This window comes from Anopheles gambiae, chromosome 2, assembly GCF_943734735.2.
Source record: "Anopheles gambiae chromosome 2, idAnoGambNW_F1_1, whole genome shotgun sequence".
NCBI classification, from domain to species: domain Eukaryota; kingdom Metazoa; phylum Arthropoda; class Insecta; order Diptera; family Culicidae; genus Anopheles; species Anopheles gambiae.
Window position 1 is genome coordinate 108,728,472 of NC_064601.1, and position 19,328 is coordinate 108,747,799.

General features: G+C 44.4%; 1 protein-coding gene across 3 annotated transcripts in view; it reads right to left on the reverse strand.

Moving 5' to 3' along the window:
* Window positions 1-19,328, reverse strand: part of LOC3290267 (uncharacterized) — a 75,491-nt gene that overhangs the window by 55,651 nt on the left and 512 nt on the right. Inside the window, exons 1-2 of one of the 3 annotated variants that reach the window (XM_061646731.1) lie at window positions 4,799-4,934; window positions 2,178-2,765 (exon numbers count right to left, since the gene is read on the reverse strand). The gene's annotated coding sequence lies outside the window, so the exon portion shown is untranslated. Of the gene's footprint in view, window positions 1-2,177; window positions 2,766-4,634; window positions 4,935-19,328 lie in introns of those variants that run through there. The other 2 variants (XM_061646732.1, XM_061646730.1) reach the window with 2 other exon arrangements.

The following is a 19,328-nucleotide window of genomic DNA, read 5'->3' on the forward strand; positions in this document are numbered from 1 at the left end:
GCTCTGTCGAACCGAACCTGAATTCTTATTACTGATTTATTTGTGTAATCGTTAACCATTAAAAAACATCTACTACATCCAATTAACGATGTCCTTCCAACTCGGCGTGAGACACATCATTATCCTGCCATTATCCAACCACCGCTAAAAACGAAAGTCAATAAAAAGTAGTTTTAATTAGACATTTCCGTCCCCTCGTTAACCTCACACACACACACATCGCGCAAGAACAAAACCCAACCTCAATCTGCAATTAACAACACATTTAACCCCCACATTGTCTGCCTCTTGCGTTCCTCCATTAGACCTTTAATTTCACGTTACAGTGTTTTTCAAAGGAGCACATGAGCACGCTTCTACCAGGTGTGTAATGAACTTTAGTAAAAACAAAAAAAGCTTCCATCGAAATCAAAGAAAGAGGAAAAAATACAACATCGCCTGCCTGCGAAACACACACGTGGGAGCAAAATTTAAACACATCCATTTCTCACCAAATCATTCCAGCAATTATACGATCAAAGCAAACCATCATCGTCAACATCGTCATCATCAAACGTGTCAACCATCAAAGGGCTCATATCACGTAATGCTGGTTTTGTAATGGGTTGACTATTTCTCTCTTTCACTCTCTATCTCTCTTTCTCTCTTTACCGTAATGTTTGAACTTTGTGTTCCTGTTCCGTTCACTGTCGGATCGCTTTGTAATACATTCCATGGTCCTTTTTTTTGCTGTTAATTTCCCTTTCCCAAAACCCATAGCACAAAAACAAAGAAGGAAATGGAAACGAAGGAGTCAAAATGGAGACCAAAGTTCGTTAATGAAATTCGTCACATTCCCCACTGATGTGTGTGTGTGTGTGTGTGTCATTTTCGTTTGCTGTAAATTGTACGTATTCCTGGAACTCGCTTCCGTTACATTGTTCTTCGTAATCTTTTTAACGATAATTTCCACATCCTCTCTTTGTGTTGCTCACTCTCTCTCTCTCTCTCTCGATGGTCTTCGGACATAAAAAGGCTTGCAGGGCAAACAAGCATTACCGGAATCATCCGGCGCGCGCCTTTTGTCATGCCGACCGGCACCATCAGGGATCGTAAACATGAAACCCCATCAACCATTCCACCAGGGCCTTTCACGGAACAGCACAACAGCAAACGAGAGCTTCCATCATACCGAGAGGGAGGGGGGGGGGGGGAATGGTAAGAAAGCTTAGAGGTGGGAAAGTTTTAAGCGGACCAACATTAATTTCAACCCACAATCATCGCTATCCGGGGGGAAGCATCTTTTAAAACAAACTCAACCACCCTCCCGAGTTTGACTTTGCTGCACGCTGCCCTGGAATTGCCGCCGGTACGATAAAATGATTTCGGGCCGAGCTGTCAGCGTTTATGAACGATGAAACTTTGCTATTTCTATCCGCCCGTCGACGCAGGCTCCCTTCGCTGCCTTACAGCACCCGAGCTGTGCTTCCGATTCCGCCTATCGTGCACGCTATGATATGATTTCTGATACCGAAAGTCGTCCACGGTCCGCAAGCAGCACCGAAACTGCACCAAAAACTACCATAAAATACCCCCATCTCCCCTTGTGTGTGTGTGTTTGCGAAAGTACACGACTGTGGCCGGCACAGGGCGGCAACAAAGCAAGCAAAGCCCCCACGGTTGGTAAAAGTTTGAAAACTTTGCCAACCCCTTGTTGATCGCCGCCAGTGCTTTTGTTTTCGGGGTACGTCCGGGGTCAAATAAATATTCCAAATATTGTTGTTACCCCGAGCAGCCAGCCCGGTGACGCCAATAAACAAATGGGTTCTGTCTTGAACTCCCTCTCTCTCTCTCTCTCTCTCTCTCTCTCTCTCCTTCCCATCTCTGTCTCTTTCTCGTACATTTTCCTTTTGCTGCAGCACATACAAATGAATCCTTCCGATCCTCGGAACGACACGACCGAGGCAAAAGGTAAATCTGATGCCATTTATCTTCGCCTGCGGGCGGCTTCAGCGGACCGAACAACGAAGATGCTTTAAGATTGGGCGCTCCATTCACTTTCTTTTGTCGCTATCCCGTCAAAGTGAGCAGATTAACATTTGGGTTCGTGTTTTATTTCTTGCAAACCAGACAGCTTTTAAAGGGCTGATAAGAGCAAAGCTCTTGATGAACTGTCTTTCTCATTCCAATATACTTACCGGCTACTGATAGCCAACTGCTGTGATTTTCTGCGCTCAATACTCTCCGCAAGCAAATCCTTTATTCAGTTTTAACCGCTTCGCGTGAGGGCCAGGTCCAACTTAAAGCACACAGATACACACACTGATGAAACAACAAACGAACACATACACACCAACCGCAACAACTTCAGCGTCCAACGTGGGGGCGCATTTTGGGAAGCAATTTGTATCAACCGTCAGATTGCTTATCGACCCGCCTAGTCTTCAAGGGGGCAAGCGGCTGATTGTAACACGTTCAACAGGGATGAGCACCTTTCACACGTAAAGCACCTTTCACTACACACCAACACAGCAGCTCCAACAAGCAGCACCCTCAACTCCAAACTTCTTCCACCTTGCACTTCACAATCATCGACCGATTCATATGCAAACCGGGCCCGGAAGCTTTGCTGCTTCTGTTTGCGGAAAATCTTCCCGCATTTCCGTGCGGCTGCTTCCGATCAGCACAGGCACACCAAAAACCAAGGCACCGGCAAATCAAGCACCTGCTAACACCTCACTCACATACGCACGGTTTTTTTTCTCCCCCTGTCACGGAATCTGCAGCTGAAAACGGAAACATACATCATGAGAGAGGGAAGCAAAGGTGCGCTGGGTATGCGCTGAGAGCATCGAACGGCTGCCCGTGCATTAATCATCCACGCGTAAGCGCAAAGATCTTCGTTCGCTCGCGAGCCCTGGCGAGGTTAATCCTGCTGAAGGATTTCGCCTGCCACACAAGACACTCATACACACACATACACACACACACGCGCAAACGAGCACACACACACACACACGCATACGTTTACGATACTGTCCAAGCAGCTTCTGATGCCCAGTTTTGTTTCCACCACCTTCCTTCAAAGGGCGTGCAAATTTCATTTTCCTAGCATTACAATTTTATGAGATTACAACAAAGGAGGCCGTTGGATCGTTTTGTTTCTTTTTTTGCGCGCATCTCTCCAACGACTCTTGTCTTAACAAAGCAAGCGTTACTTTCTGCTTGCTCCTGTATCCTGTACATGGTGCGTGAAACGCGTATCTACCGCCACTTCGTGTCTATTTTCCAGACGATCTTTACCCCAGAAAAAAAACTCAACCCCCTCAATTTGGAGTGCTCTCCATTTCATTCGAGGGCGCAAACCCTCCCACCTTTGCCGCGGCCGAAAAAGAGAAAATGGATTGTCTGGGATCTGTACACACACACACATACATGTACCGAAACACAATAATACGGCAGCTTTAACCATCAGTCCGCTAGTCATATCGAAGAGCGCCGTTCGCTCGTCTAATACACTTTTTTCCCTTTCGCCGGTGCTTCCTGCGCTTCGGCACTGCAATAAGGTACGAATGTGACGCTGTACGAAGGTCTCGGTGCACAACTAACGTAATCAAAATTTATGTGGATTAACGACGATGCCTAGTGAAAGTGAAGCAAGCGAACCTGGAAGCGAAGGGGAAGAAATCATGACCCCTGTACTGTGTGTGGCCCGTGGACGGGACGAACGTCTTGATGGGGTTTTTTTTCTCTCTCTCTGATTCGTTTTTCGCTCCCCTACACACAGGATCGTTATTTGCTGATGTTGCAAGGCACGAAGCAAAATGGGAAACGGCTTTCACCGGAAGGGAAGGAACAAAATTCAACGGACCCCCGCACCAACGGGAACGTTAATTTGGACAATTTATTTACTTTCAGCACAGCTTTTCGACTCGATTTCAAGCTGTTTGGTCGACGGCACTGTGTTTTGGAATGTTTTGGAACATTTTACCCCGCCTGGGTGTGAAGTGTCACCGTTGTCAACGCGCTTTTTTGTGACATTCTTTTTTCTCTTATAAGCCATTTTTCGTGTTTTCATGTTTTTGTGTTATTTGTCTTATTCTTTACACATCGTCACTATTTAGTATGAAGTAAGCGCTACCTAAATAATTGAAAATATTCACAACTTATGCACTGGCTTGCTTTATATTTCACGTTGAATGCAGATATTCAAACTCTTTAGCACAGTACAAAGTACCAGGCGCACCCATTAAGGCCAATTCCTTGTACTAAAATTGTTCTAAAATATTGAATAATCCTCAATGAATGATTTTCTTTGAAAGTATTCTTAGATAAAATAGGTTTTTGCGCATTTTGTTCACTATCCCTCACTATGCTTCACTTTTCTTCAGTCACCATCGGCAAACGGTACAATTTATTCAGACAGCACACTTCAATTCCTATTGCGATTTCCCACCCTCAACTGCCAACATTCAGCACAAACACAAACACCCACTTTTCGCGAACACGACCCAACGACGGTGACCGGCACCGGGTTTCGCGCACCCGCGAAGAAATACGATCAGCTCCAAGTCAAAGTAATGCACCAACGCTTGAACCCTTCAGGAGCAGCACAAACTACAACAAAACTCTCACACCATTATCCTTTCCCCTACCGTCGTTTTACCCTCCCACACCATTCACAAAGCTTCGTTTCGCAGCGATGATTTTCAGAAGGGTTCAATCCGTCCGAACCTGCTCGACCAGCTCAGAACGGATAGTTTTGTGCAGCAAGACGAAGTGAACCGAGGCTGCCCAACCGACACGACCAAAAACACACCTGGGCCCGGCGCGAGCAGCAGCGGCGTCAATACAAGAGCGATCGAAAGACCGGTTTTCGTATTGGTAGCACTGCGGAAAACGAACGAACTCGTACCAGCTCGAACGACTGTCAGCTAGCGACTGAAGGATACTTTACCGACAGCGCTCTCTATTTAAAAGCTTTTGTAGAAAGGATCCGATGCAGCGAGTGCTCACCGCTCGGTTACTCTCTCTCCGCTCACGGGTGTTTTGCGCTCTCTCTCACGCGGAGAATGCAATATCGATGTGGCACAGGGTTGTAGCCGCATGGGAATACAGTCGACGAGACCGGGCAAGAGTGTTCAAGAGGCGAAAAAACAATGCCTAATGCTGCATATGAAAGTAAACGCTTCTTGTGCAGCTGTGAGTGTTGTTTCATATAGAAAAACTGACAGTTTATTTTTATATATTTTATGCATTTTGCTGACTGGAAATGCAAAAATCTACAACACATTTGCAAGAAAAGTGAAAAAGATTGAATAGTTTAAGTAGTAAATTGATGGCTTAAATTTTTTAACCTTTATACTCATTATGTTCATACTAAAATCAAATTTCTTTCACAAATTCCTATATTCACTGTCATCGATTGAGATGCTTCTGCTTTTTTACTCAACAAAGTTTGAAATGTTCAAAATAAATCTGCAAACATTGCTACCAACCAATAATCAATAGGGCAAACGAAATTGGTTCCAACCCGCCCAGCATAACACACTTCCAAAAGCTCGCAAAACTTTGCACTGTTAACAATTATTGTTTCTAAACCGATCTGCCGGATGTTGCGACGGGTTATGCAAAAAGTTCTCAACACACACACACGCACACTTTTGCTCAAAGCAAACTTTTCATTCATCAGTGCTAACCGATCGAGTGTAGCACAACTTCTTGGCGAGCAATTATTAAGCACATCCCTTCTCCGTAGCACATCAACTTAGTTTTGCTAGTTGCATTGGCTACACCAGCCAGCTACCTAGTTGCTTTTCGCTAAGTGTTGCCAATTTCTTTCCCTTTCGATCCTTTCTCCCCCAACGACTGCATATCCACCAGTTCACGTTCACATTCCGTAAGGTTGAACTTCAACTTCCCCCAGGCATACGGTTCGCCCACATTAAACTGATCCGCCGAAAGCGAACGTCTACGTAACATAACAACATTCGCAAGACTCCGACATTTGGCCCATAAAAACACTCCTTCGCTGGCATTTCAGCGTTACCGGTATCGTAAACTAACTAAAAATAACCCTGATTCGTTTACAGCCTTGCAAACCTGCTTTCCATCCCGTGAACTCTTGGCCGAGGAAAAACCCCTTTTTCATGTGAAATGTTTTACATACGTGTGAGGCAGACCTACTTTACCTCACGAGGAGCAGCGTGCAGACTACCTTCATCCGAAAGCGTAACAAAATAAAAGCATAATTTGTTTCAGTCTGGTCCTGCCCGTTTGCTTACGATTTCAAACTCAATTTAAACCATCAAACACTTTGGCAAGTTCATTATGCAGTGCTTTGCCGGTGCCTTTGATACGCATTCTCTTAAACATACAGTAAACACACCCACACACTCGCTCCTTCTTCCCATCCACTTACGATTGATAAAGAGGCAGAAAAAAAAAGAAATGCTCCTCGTAAGCCCTGAACCGAAATTTCAGTCTCGCAACAACCTTCCACGGTAAGCCACTTGCACAAAGTTTTGCAAGCAAATCCATTCGATATTAAAAACCATAAAAGCTGCCACAATCTCAATGGCAAACATTGAACAGTGCACGCTTTTCATTGGCGACCCGCAACCCATCCCGTTATTATACCCGCAACCCATCCCATCCCGCACGCCGCTTTTCGTTATTCATAATCAGTTGCCAAACCATCTTCCCGCAAAGGATTCAGTGACCTGAAAAGAAGAATCCACCGTTCGCATATGCCTTTCGCTTCGGTTTTCCATCCCAAAAAAGGAAGAGGAAAAAAGCCTGAAGAATGCCCCCCTTTCATCCCTTCATACCAGTCTGTACGACAGGTATGAAAAACAAACATTCGCAACAATGGGAAGCAAAGGAAGCGAACGAACAAACAAACATTGCTGCGCACGCCGGCACAAGAATTGAGTCCTTGTCGTCATAAAGGATTAAATGTGTATCCCATCGCGGTAACAACGGCGTATCCGGCTCCGTGCTCGATCCATCCCAATAACCACCCGTCAGCGGGAGTGTGTCCCCTTTCCCACAGCTGTCGCTGTGTATGATGCTCAAATCCATCGCTTCAAAATCACACACACATACATGCGATAGGTGCGTTTCCTTCCAGTTTCGATGGAGACGCTTGGTGCCTGGTGGAAGACAACAAAAAAGGGGACGCCTGGTATTTCATAATTGTAGCAAGCGTGGTGCTCACACATACACATACATTTCCTCCTTCCTGTGAAAGCTCGTCAGCCCAACCGTAACAGCTCCGGAAAGATAACAACGCATGGAAACTCATCCGTACGTTCAAGCTCGAAAATAAATGACCCTTCAACGCACCCTGTAAAGGTATCGCCAAAAGGTGTTGGAAGGTTTTTTCCAAAGCTTTTATTGTACGAGTGAACGCCCGGCCTGTGAATGCCATCTTTTGAAACACTGTAACGCTACCGTATCGTAGAGAGCGTGGCATTGTGTCTTCACCCTACTGCAATGGTGCTGAGGTTCCTCTCAAGAGCTCTTTACAGGGCAGCACAAAGCGTACAAGAGCACCATTCAGTGAGCGACTCGCCTTACTACACCTTAGCTAACTACAGCAACTACTAGCTTACGGAGTGCTCATGAACATCATACCAATGCAAGCTGGCTTGTGAACTGCAGAAACTAGGCTCAGCTAACGATCCCAACGAGCTGGTCAGCAATTCACACAAAAAAACACATACAAAAGGGAATAAAACTACCACAAGCAAAAAATAAACTTCCAAATTTGCATCTTTATAAGCTTGTCATAACAGTGCAATTTTTGGTCGAACAGGGGTCATCACTCCCCCCCCCCCCCCCCCCTCCTCACTACGCACTTTGTAAACTCTCGACCCCACGACGTAGCAGCAGAAGAAAGGTCAAAACCCTTGGTCCATGTGCCCGAAATCCATTCCAAAGGTCCCCGAACGGTCAATGTGTCAGTGACTTCATAAATCCTTCGGGCCAAAACCATTTCACGCCATTGCACTCCAACAATGCGGTGTTTTGATTCAGTTTCCATCCCACGGAGGATTTGTATCTTTTCCCCCAAACAGTCCCGACAGTGGCTAGGGCTGGGATTGGTTACGAGCACAGCACGCCCCGAAGCGGTGGTAGGAGCAGGCGACCGCAAAGTTTGTTTTCTGTAATCCAAATCCGAAAAGAAAGGAACGGTGAGAACAATGCATCAAATCTAGATACCTTTTTTTTGCAGCTGAAAACTATTTGATTGGGTTGAAAGAAGAGGGTATTCTTGCAATGCGGCAGTGCGGGAGAGATAGACAACTATGATGCAGTTTGTTCAGTGATATGTTAAGAGCTCTTAAAGGTTTACTTTCTTTGCGATTGGGATACATCACGTACCGAGAAGTATTTGACAAGTGATTGGACTTCTTCTTAAACAGTCAAAACAGAGACAGTCTTCTTAAAACGCAAAATAACTTATTTTATTACAGCATTATAAAAAGCTAGGTGAACGTCTGAAAAAGCAACAAATTACTGATGAATTGGTTCACTATGGCAAAACAGGCTTTTCTCGTGAACTTGCACACACCTTTTACAGTTTTTGATGTATTTAGTACATTATTAACTGTTACGAACAGAGTTGAGCGGCACTGACAGTGTAGGATGGCTAGAGCTATGCCATAGGTTTGAGAGATCGGAAGCGTGGAATATTAGCGAAGGATGGCGGAAACGGAATGGCGGTTAACCGAAATATTATAAATAGGAGCGAATGCTATACGAACGTTCATTTCGGATCGATTCTCTGGGTAAATAGATTTTAATTTTGGCGCTCGCCTCAAGATGCCTAAAATAGGTCTACGGCTTTCAGAAATTTGAACAACATCCGAAAGCAGTTATAACATTAACCAAACAACAGTCTAAATTTCAAGGATTTTTACAATCCTTTTTAAAACGTTTTAAACAGCGTGACTAGTTGTCAAGCAATCAATAACCATGATTATTGTAATCAACTTGTTTATTTATTATGTTTATTTATTATGTTTGTTTATTATGTTTATTTTTAAAGTTTCTTTGATCATATCTCTAGGACCTAGAGTCCAGGCTAAAGATAAGTGATAAAAGCTTTTATGTTTGACATTGTCTGCTTCCTGAGGTACTTTTTTCCAATTTTTCATTGTTCCACACTTGATATGCTACATGCCCTCAAAATTATAACCATTTCGAGGTGTCTAATTACATTGAACAATTGATGACAATTTGACACGTTCAATCGATTATACATTTGCCTTTTAATTTGAAAGTTCTGACTACACCTTCTACAGCACTTACTGGTGACCAGCATCACTCAACGAGTTTCCCAATCTTGGCCTGAATCTATCCAGCAGAGATAAAGAACCGTACCATTCCAACACGGTGACCTACATATTCCAATCAATTTTCCATTCTTCACGCATGCTGCCGGAAACCATTTGCGGCACATCCGACTCATCCGCTGTACAGAAGCACCGGCAGCTCATCGACAGACCAAGATCAGTCAATATCTATTATTCACTCAAGCAAGCAAGCCTGCGTGGAATCGCTATGTATGGCTGTGCTTGTTGATGTGCGGAAGAGCGTACCATCAAAGATGGGATACGCAAGATACGGTCACACCCGTCGCACCGTCAAACCCATATCATGACTGTTTTCACAAAATGTTGACAACTCTACACCACTAATGCCAAAGTTCTTTTCCGCCCTTTTAACCAAATTCTATGCCCCACCGACGGCACGTCGGATTGCTGCCAAAAACCATAAATCACGACGCGTGTCCTTTCGTGCCCTCTTCTTCCTTTCTCTCTCTTTCTCTCTCATTTGCTTGCAGTCCTTCCTGTGAATGCCTGCATAGTCCTGAAAAGTAAAAGAGAGAGAAAGAGAGTGTGTGTGTGTAAGAGAGCTTAAATGTACGATGCCATCTCCCGACGAAAACTTATTCCATCGTGCTCAGAATGTCTTACACCCTCGTGTCATGCTGTACCGTCCACCGGTACTACCTTTTGTCCTCCTTTCCCGGTCCTGCCCTTGCGTCACAAAGCAAAGGTGGAAAATTGATCTCGAAGCTGCCCCATTTCTGGTCGTTCGAACCAGTGCAAAACAATTCCAAACGCTCTGAATCACAACTTTCGAAACCATTCAAGCAGGGGTCGACTTCATTGCTACGTTTGTACGCTCTCCTGCTGCATGAGCTGCCATTCCCAGGAAGCTCTCCGGGCTCCTCTGCCGATCCAAAAAAAAAAAAAGGCAATACACAGCTCGTCCCACTAATGGTCGAATGGGTGAGCGGGAAAGATAAAAATTACTCCCCGGAAAGCAGTACGTCAAAGTCGACAGACGGATCTATCTGCCATTACCATGCTCGTTCCCGGGTAATTGAAGTAGAGCGCTGGAACGTAAAGCACCGGGTGGAAACATCAAACTGCCGAGAAGGAATAAAAATAAACCACCGCCCAGTCGAGTTTCTCCCCTTCACAGCATCCAGCGCCGTAACAACTTAATGAGCAGCGAAAACAAACGAATCCTTAGCGATGGTTGATACCGGCGGCGGCAGGGAGCCGATGGAAGCCGTTGCAATGGAATACATATTAATATTCTTTCCAGTGTGGGCAAACATTCCTTTTCACCATCCCATGTAGTCAGGGGTTGTCCTACCAGTGAGCAGAAATTATACCAATTCACGAAACCATTGCGTGCTTGGTTGGTTAGAGTTAGTGGTTCTGGGGCGGCTACCTCTTCTCCGTTCGGGGGCGAATAGAAGAACTAGTAAGGAGCAGTGAAGAATAAATGGTATGATCTTTCAGTATAATGTGTAAATGAAATGGTGAAAGGTGAAAAATAAAAGCCCAAAAAAGGGACATATTATGTGTTGGGTTAGTAAATCGGAGCCCCAACATAAACCATGCTGAATTGTATGAGGCTAGGATGATTGTGGTTATTTATTTCGAATATATTCTACGCCAATCTAAACTCCGATAAAGGACGCTCGGTAGGAAACAGATACATCGCCCAACTAAAGAAAATTCTTACAATGTGATGAAGGCAGTTCTTAACTCATCGTGGTTTGTAACCTTTCTGTAGTTTCTGAATCATTTCAAATTGAACTCAAATTACACCAAATTTATTGCAGCATCTTCATCCCAAGAAAGATCTTGCCTCTTTAAGGAACATTTTGGCTCACAAAATCAATTTGTTTATTGAAACTTGCTAATGAGATGTTTTACTAGATAGTGTGTCTGTGTGAACATAGTAAAGTATATTTATCAGAGCTTTTGAAGTGTTCTAAGTTCACAAAAAATATTATGAAAAAGTAAAAAGCCAAAAAACATTAAATTAATTTAGTAACAAATCTGAATATTCTGCCTTGGATTAATGGAAAATAACATGAATCCTAGTATTTTCCAAACAAATACCATAGCTGCAACAATCATGCTTGCTAAGCCATTGCTTGCCTTTCCTTAACGTTTGTTGGAAATTCAATTCCATTCGCAAGCAAACATAAACTTCCCTCAAAATCTGTGCAGAATTTAACCTTTAAAACTAAATACTCTTTCCCACAAAATTAACTCAAAATTCAACTAACAGTTTAAATTCACTTCCAGTATTCACAGTTTTAACTTCACAATCACGCCATTTCCCTTAAAACGTGCTCTCCATTTAATCAATTACTCAATGAATAGCTGCAGCACCACTCCCCCCATTAAAGCAGCCGTACAGGAAGCTCCACTGACGTTCAAAAACGTCCCCCCGTCCATTCGCCTTACTGTTCAGTAGGGCTTCCCGAAACCCTCCCCGAGTGTGACATTTCTTTCCGAAGGGCCCACCCATTTACGTGCCACAATTCGAGCTTCCACGGCTTCGGGTCCGATTTGTCGGCTTCCTACACAGCCTTACCCAACCCTTTGACGGTGTGAAGGTGTAACTGTACCGGGTTCCAGGGTAACCAGGACTCTAATTGAAACAAATGGCTAGTGCAAAGCTTCGTCCTCCATTCGCCGTCGTCCCCGACATACCTCGCAGAAGCAGCAGCAGCAGCAGCAGCTATGAAACATTGTCACAAAATGGGCAACCGCCGGAAAGCGGAAGCTGCCAGACGACAAAAGCAAAGCGGTGGCAGCGGCATTATACCTCCCCCTCCCCCCTCCCCTCCTCCCCTATTCAACGTAAATAATATATTAATAGACTTTAATTTTTCTCCCATCACTATAAATACTAATTAATTTGAGAATAATTCCATTAGATTAACTGTGCTGCCCGCTTATGCATCCGAGCGCTTTCGGCATTGTGCTGCTGCTCGGGACCGTGGTCCCGGTACAGGTTCAGCGAAGTCCACAACCACACTCCATGTCACCCATCTTCTCCGGACACGCTTCCACCCCTCCCCCCCCCCCCCCACACCTTTTGTCGCTAACAAGCCTGCACAAAATTCGCCCCTTTACCGGAAGCACGTTCCAGCCATCAGCGACGACTTTCAGACCTTTTCCTTCCCGCGTTTTCCGCTGCTTATGGGTTGGGTCCACCAAAGCCTACACCGTCCGTTTCGGAGCAAAGCCGTACTTCGGGGAAAGCATGGAAAGCACATACTCGAAAAGAAATTAAGGAGCGGTTACAGCGAAGCATCACACAACCGCTTTGTCCACAAGTCCACCGTGTCTCGCACACGGAACGCTCCTTACGTTGGGATGATTTTTATGACGCGTTTCTTGCCTTCATCGTTCCACGAAACCAATCCAGTCCTACCCAGAGAAGGTGTGAGGTGGGTATGGAAACAAGCTTCCTCCACAACCACATCCGATAAAATTATAATAAAAAACAATCTTTTCATCCATCGCTCCATACGCAGGCTGGGGAACGGAACGTGAATGTGAAATAAATTATTACCTGTGCGCCTAGCGTGCGATGATGTGCCTGGGAAGTGGTTTGTGCCTCGGCTCTCGGCAGTTGCATGCCGTAACAGATGCTGCAGGGAAGGGAGAGCAGAATAGGAGAATTTTCTTTGTTTACAATTTAACCGTCTGCTGTCTTTTTGCCTCGTTGAAGGCTTTATAGCCGTTTTTTCGGTTTAAATCATTTATCTCTTATCGTTGAGAGGTGGTTACGTGCGCAAGCATGAGCCTAAGTGTGCATGTTCTGTGGAACCAAACAATGTAATTCGTTCTCGGGAACGTTTTGAAGTTGTGTAGAATTTTACCTCAAATACACGTTTCTGACAAGTAGCAACAAACAAGAAGCTTTTCTTCTTAAAATTCCTTCCCAATAACACAGCAAGCATTTGGAACTTTTTCATCTTCAAACATATTTCTGCACTCATTTCTTCCATTTTTGTGTCAACTTTTAACACGAACTCGTAACCTAAAGCACCTGCCATCGCTTGCTTCCTTCTTTGTTCGCGGTAACAATCCTCCGCACAGCTTTTTTTTCTGCTACAGATAAAGCACATGCCTCATATTTAACATTCCTCCATTGCTCCCTCTTCACTCAAATGTCAACCTTCTTTGTCCCCTTTGGCTGGCGCAATATAAATGCTTACCAATAATTTACGTCCCACCCCAGCACGTGCTTCGCGGAACGCTTGCTTACATGTCTAACCACAAATCTCAGATACCGAGCCCTGAACATAAAAAAAGGAATCCCACCCTCCACCACAGGAAAGCTCCGGCACCACAACGGCACTCGATTAAGGATGATAAAAAGGAAAATACAGTTCACTGGCAAACCCCTTATGTGCGCGGATAAGAAAGAGTGCGGTGCGCTCCGTTGGGACATGAAAATGAGTGCGGAGAGGATTTGCCCAAGTATCCTCGTCGCCTGCCGGTGAATGACGCGGCTAGCAGGCGCTAAAGCGAAAGGGAAAGAGGAAAAAAACGGAGGAATTCCATTAAATTTAGATTATGACATCACTTAATATTTCCAGATAATGATATTTTACGATACATCATTAATGACTTGGCGCGTTTTGCTTGGCAGTTTGGTTGGCGTGTTCTTTCCCTGCTTTCCATTTCTTTCTTTCTTCCCACGGCCCCTGACTACCCGTTCCACCCAAACGATGCCTAACCGGATGTAAACTGCTGCGTGGGGCTCGAGGACGGGTACGGCTTCCATGCTGCCAGAGTGCCCCTTCGCACACGACGCACACTCCTCGAGTGTGATCTTCGCGAAGCCGCCGGTGTCCGCCCATCATTCTGAACAACTTCCGGTTTTCCGGTTTCGATTGCGGCACACGACCCAGACGACCCTTGCTGCTCCACCCAAAAGGAACATATTGACTTTTATTAACGCTGTCACTGGCAGACCTGCCACAGTCCTCGTTCGGGTGATACCTCTCCCGGGGCCTGCAATAATCGCTCCCGGATCGGTTTTCACATCGGCATGCGCCGTTTGACGCTTTTATGCATGGCTGCGTAGTGCGCGACGGTTTGACGCTTTTATCGGCAGCACGGCACCGAGCGGCGTGGCAAGAAGTTCTTACATCATCGTCCAATGAGGTTTGGAGTGTCGATATTTCCACGAGCCGCTCGTTATGCTCGATCAAAGGCCAGTCAGAATGAGGTTTGTGTGTGTGTTAGAGTGCTGTGTTGCTTTGGTTATTCTCGATATCTATCACATAGACTCTTTCATTCCAGCACTGGTAAGATAGCGATCAGAATAGGTCTTTAGCACCCCGAGCTGTCGGCAGAGTGAAGTGATGAGGGTTCGTTCGAGAAATGTCCGATATTTGCCGCGCAGTGGACTTGAGCTTGAAAGCAAATATCGAACCCATAGGAGAAGCTTTCGGGCCCATTATTGCCACATACAGATGGGCCATCTTTAAAGCACAAAAAGGAGTTTATCATTATCAAACACACACACACACTCTCACTCTTCTAAATCTGTGCCACTTGTTAAATCGATTTTCTTGGTCACTTGTATTTTATCTTCTGTCCGTCTTTTTGGATATCGATTAAACATGTCCATCATAGTGGGAGAAAAAACTGCAGAAAGGATACAATGCATGAAACTGAGTTCATTGATCGCTCTCACACTCTATATTTGATGGAGTACTGTTTTTTTATTCTGTCAATCATAATAAGTTCCAGACGCTTCTTTCTATTTGGGTTAATACAGGGTTTTCGAGGATTATATAGACATGTTCAGCGAGTTGTAGATTCGTTCAGGCATATAATAGACTCTTTCAGCGAGATATAGAATTGTTCGGATGTAGGCGTAGACATGTTCGGTTATACTGTAGAGCTGTCACTTTCGTACCCCTTGGACTGCAACTTGCATCATTCTCATCAGGAGGTAAACAAACGGTTTTCGAAAAAATATGATTTTTTCAACTAATTTATGTATTAAACAACTTGAGGAATGATTATTAGCTACTTTTAGGACTTTTAAGAATGAAAAATTGAGCCCTGCGGCACAGTGTGTAAACAAAACAAATGACAGCACTACAGAATCGCTGAACATGTCTACGCCTACTTCCGAACAATTCTATATCTCGCTGAAAGAGTCTATTATATGCCTGAACGAATCTACAACTCGCTGAACATGTCTATATAATCTTCGAAAACCCTGTAAAGCCTGAATAGTTTACTGTTTTCATCACTCTATTTTAAGCAACCAAGTAGAGTCTATCGGCATAGTCATGCCTTTCAAACAGCAGTCATCTGCAGTCACCATCCCTGTCAGTCAAATCGGTGATAGTTTGGCCTACTATTTGCAACCTTTAACCAGTACCAAATGCAACAACATAAAAATTTCAATAAAGATTGACTGCTTGAAATTGATGTAAACATCCTTACTTTCATTACTCCAACTATCAATCCGAAGAAACATAGAACAAAACTGGTTTGAATTTGTATATAATAATTAAAATCCAAAATAACTTCTGTTTCTCATTTAATATGTAATTTAAGTAAGGCTGAAATGTCTAGGTGAAAGAAAGAAAGAATGCTGTTGATAACGTTTCAACAGCATGCATTGAAACTATCCGCATAGAACAGCCATTTGATCGCTTTTGGAGCAATAAAAAGGGATATTTACGAGCTCTAGGAAGTAAAGACCAGTTCAACTAGTATGGAACGTATTAGACGCACCTTCAGGCTCGAACGTGATGGTTCATGTAATGATATTGTAATAAGTAGATTCTAATGCCAAATTATGTCTATATTCAATGAGCTCCACACTTCCCCTCATTATCGAACCTCTTCAACCAACACTCCACCGCCAATCCCTTCAACAACAATACAATAAAGTACCAATAACAACGTAACAAGGACCGGCCCCGGTCCACCATTGTTACCAGCCTCATTAAGAACCACAACAGTGCCATTACCTTCCCGAGAATATATTCTTTTCTGTTTACAGCAGTTCAAACACGTTCCATGCATTAAACAAACGAACGGTGGCCTCTCACAACTCCTCCCTCCCCCATGCCCCAAAGGGGTCACAGCCCCATTGGCAGCAGGTTACGCGCAGTCCGTTCTGCGTCAAATTAGTGGCCGAAATTTATCGTTTCAATGTTCTCTCGCATAGCGGTTCCCCAGTCGCCCCAAACGTCCTGCCCCATTTCCGATATCGAAGCCCAACAAATCCGTTTGCGTCAGTACGATAATGACGCTAGTGGGTAGTGCGCTCCGGTGCGAATGAATGAACAACCGCTAGCCGCTCCTCACACCGTGCTTCGGACGCTTCCGGCCAGCAACAAAAAAATAGCATAACCACACATACACACACACACACACACACACACACACACACACACACACACACACACACACACACACACACACACACACACAATCACACATTCCTTCAGCGTTTCCCGGTACCGGAAGACAAAGAAAAGCTTCGATAATTACGATTGACACTTCATAAAGTATTCAACGGTATGGTGGTACACCGTTACGCTTCCTGTACCGTCCCGCACAACCGAGCCTCTAGGCGAGTCGAGCATTGAAGCTTTAGATGGAGAGGGGAAGGAATGAAAACGGTTCGCCCGAAGGGCTTTGATATTGTATACGCCCGTGCACCGAGAGACGCAAGGTCGTATGGTGGAAAACGCTTTGAAGCATCCTTTCGACAGGTTCCCGTTTGTAAGGACAATGGTGCCTGCCCCACCCCTGTAAGAATGTGTCTTTGTGCTCGGTGCTTTCTTTCTTCCGCTTCAGTTCCATCACCACCCTTGCCGAAGAGTGGAATTGACACCGAAATGAGTGGCCATAGACTCAGCGCTTTAATGCACGTCCAATTAGATAAGCACGTTCGTAGCGAAGGCTCAGCGGACGCCGGCAATTGACAGCGAATGCATGCCGGTTTGGAGCGCCTTTTCCAGAACAAATTTCCACAAATGAGTGCTCGTCACGGGAAATGAGCGTGGCGAAATGTGGCCCCCAGTATCATTTGACCCATCCTGCATTGATTACTGTAACGCCTGCTGCAACGAAGAAGCATCGTTCGATGGGGGGTTTGTGTTCGCCCTTCATGTATGTGTGCATGCTGCAGCCAGATACGCGTTGTTGCTTTTTTATCCTTTTACATCTGCCTACCCCTAACTACAAGTAAACGAGAACCATTCAACCATCGCCGAGGACGAACACATCATCCAGGCAAACATTTGTGGCTCCGTTCATCCATTCGCGTCACGTCTGGATCGATTGGTTTGGGGTGGTTGTTGTTCTTGCTGGTGCAGCACCAAAACGTTCTATCAAACCGATTGCCAGCAGCCCCCAGGACCACACATACACATCGGGTATCGTGTGAACATTCGGGCCGCTTCTGGGTAGCCGGCTGCGATTGTGTTCGAAATCAAATTAAATTGCTCTTTCTGCTGTCGGCCGGTTGGGACCAGAGCCTCAGGGTTGACCCTTGCCAAAACACGAAAGAAAAAACAAGAACACTCCTTCTGCTCTGTTTCCTCCCACCACTGTAAGCTTTGTAAGCGTCGTCCGATGGCAAAAAAGATGCTACAAAACACGATCTGTGCTTTCCATGCACTTCAATGGTTCTCGAATGGTTCTCGTTCGACCGGAAGGTACGATTTCTTGCCAGATGCTACCGTTACTGCCCGTTGGTACTGGTGAAGGTAACAAACACGAACGAAACGATAGCCACACTTGGACTTTCAGCAGCGGTTAAAAGGTGGAAATGGTAAATAGACTAAGTGCTGATAGGTGACATTTTACATTTACCAGCCAATCAAAGCACCAATCGAAGGTGGATGTGCTGAAGGGTGCTAAATTTGTTTCCTGATAATCAGGTGGATTATTTGAATGAGTTTTTTTGTGCTTGACTGGTTGTATGTTTACCGTGGAAGGATTTGAGATACGTTTTTTTAAACATGTAATTATCGTAGTCAGCAAAAAGAGAAAGGAAAGGTAAGGAAGTGATCCAAACTGTCATAAAATTTCCCTTCCATCTGATCGTCGATCCTCCTGACAATGGTCAATGTATGTGTACAAGTTGACTACTTACTGTCTAAGTTTGACAGCTCCATCATTGTATTTGAGAAATTTCTATTTAAATACAATGTTTGGAATTGGTTAGGATTTCTGAGAGAGGGTAATAGACGGAAACGTTACAATAGGTTATAATAAATGAATTTGGAGGTGGATTCCATTGGTGGCGATCTGAGCAGAGAGAGAGAGAGAGTCCATTAGCAACCTGCGTTATTAGCAGCCGTTAGTTCGTTTTAAGCAATTGTAGGACTCACCACAAACTCCTATGGAATATCGGAAGGCAATGAAGTCACTTATATCCGTGTGTAAACCCGCGAGGTTAGTGCTAAAGGCCACAAATTCAAGAAGTATTTGGAATGAAAATGTATGACTTGTTGTCACAATCAACACAACCAATCGAATTGTTAATCCTAATGTCGGCTCCGATACGTCGACATACGAATTCTCACATTATCAAATACTGCTTTGTGCATACACAATGTCCAATTGAGAAAACAAAAGTCCCAGAGCAGTCCCAGTGCTTTTTGGTGATGCTCAAGCATGCCAAACCTTCTGATGTGAACTAGCTCAACACGATCGGACAGTTTTAGGCCATTTTGAAGAGGAGACTCTATTGAGATAACATTTTGGCAAAAGTCTTACACTAATCAATAATAAAAGAATCCTAGAAACTGAAGAAAATAAACACTAACTCCACTTTATCAAATATTTTCATTTCATTTCATTTCATTATTTCAAATATTTTGAAAGTTCATCGGCTCTTCAAAGGAATTGAAGTAATTTTTGTGAAATCGTGAATTTCTAAACGACAACACATGTGGTATAGTATCATTTTCCGTTTTCGTTTCATCCTTCCTTTTCAAAAAAACTCATATTTTTTATATCATA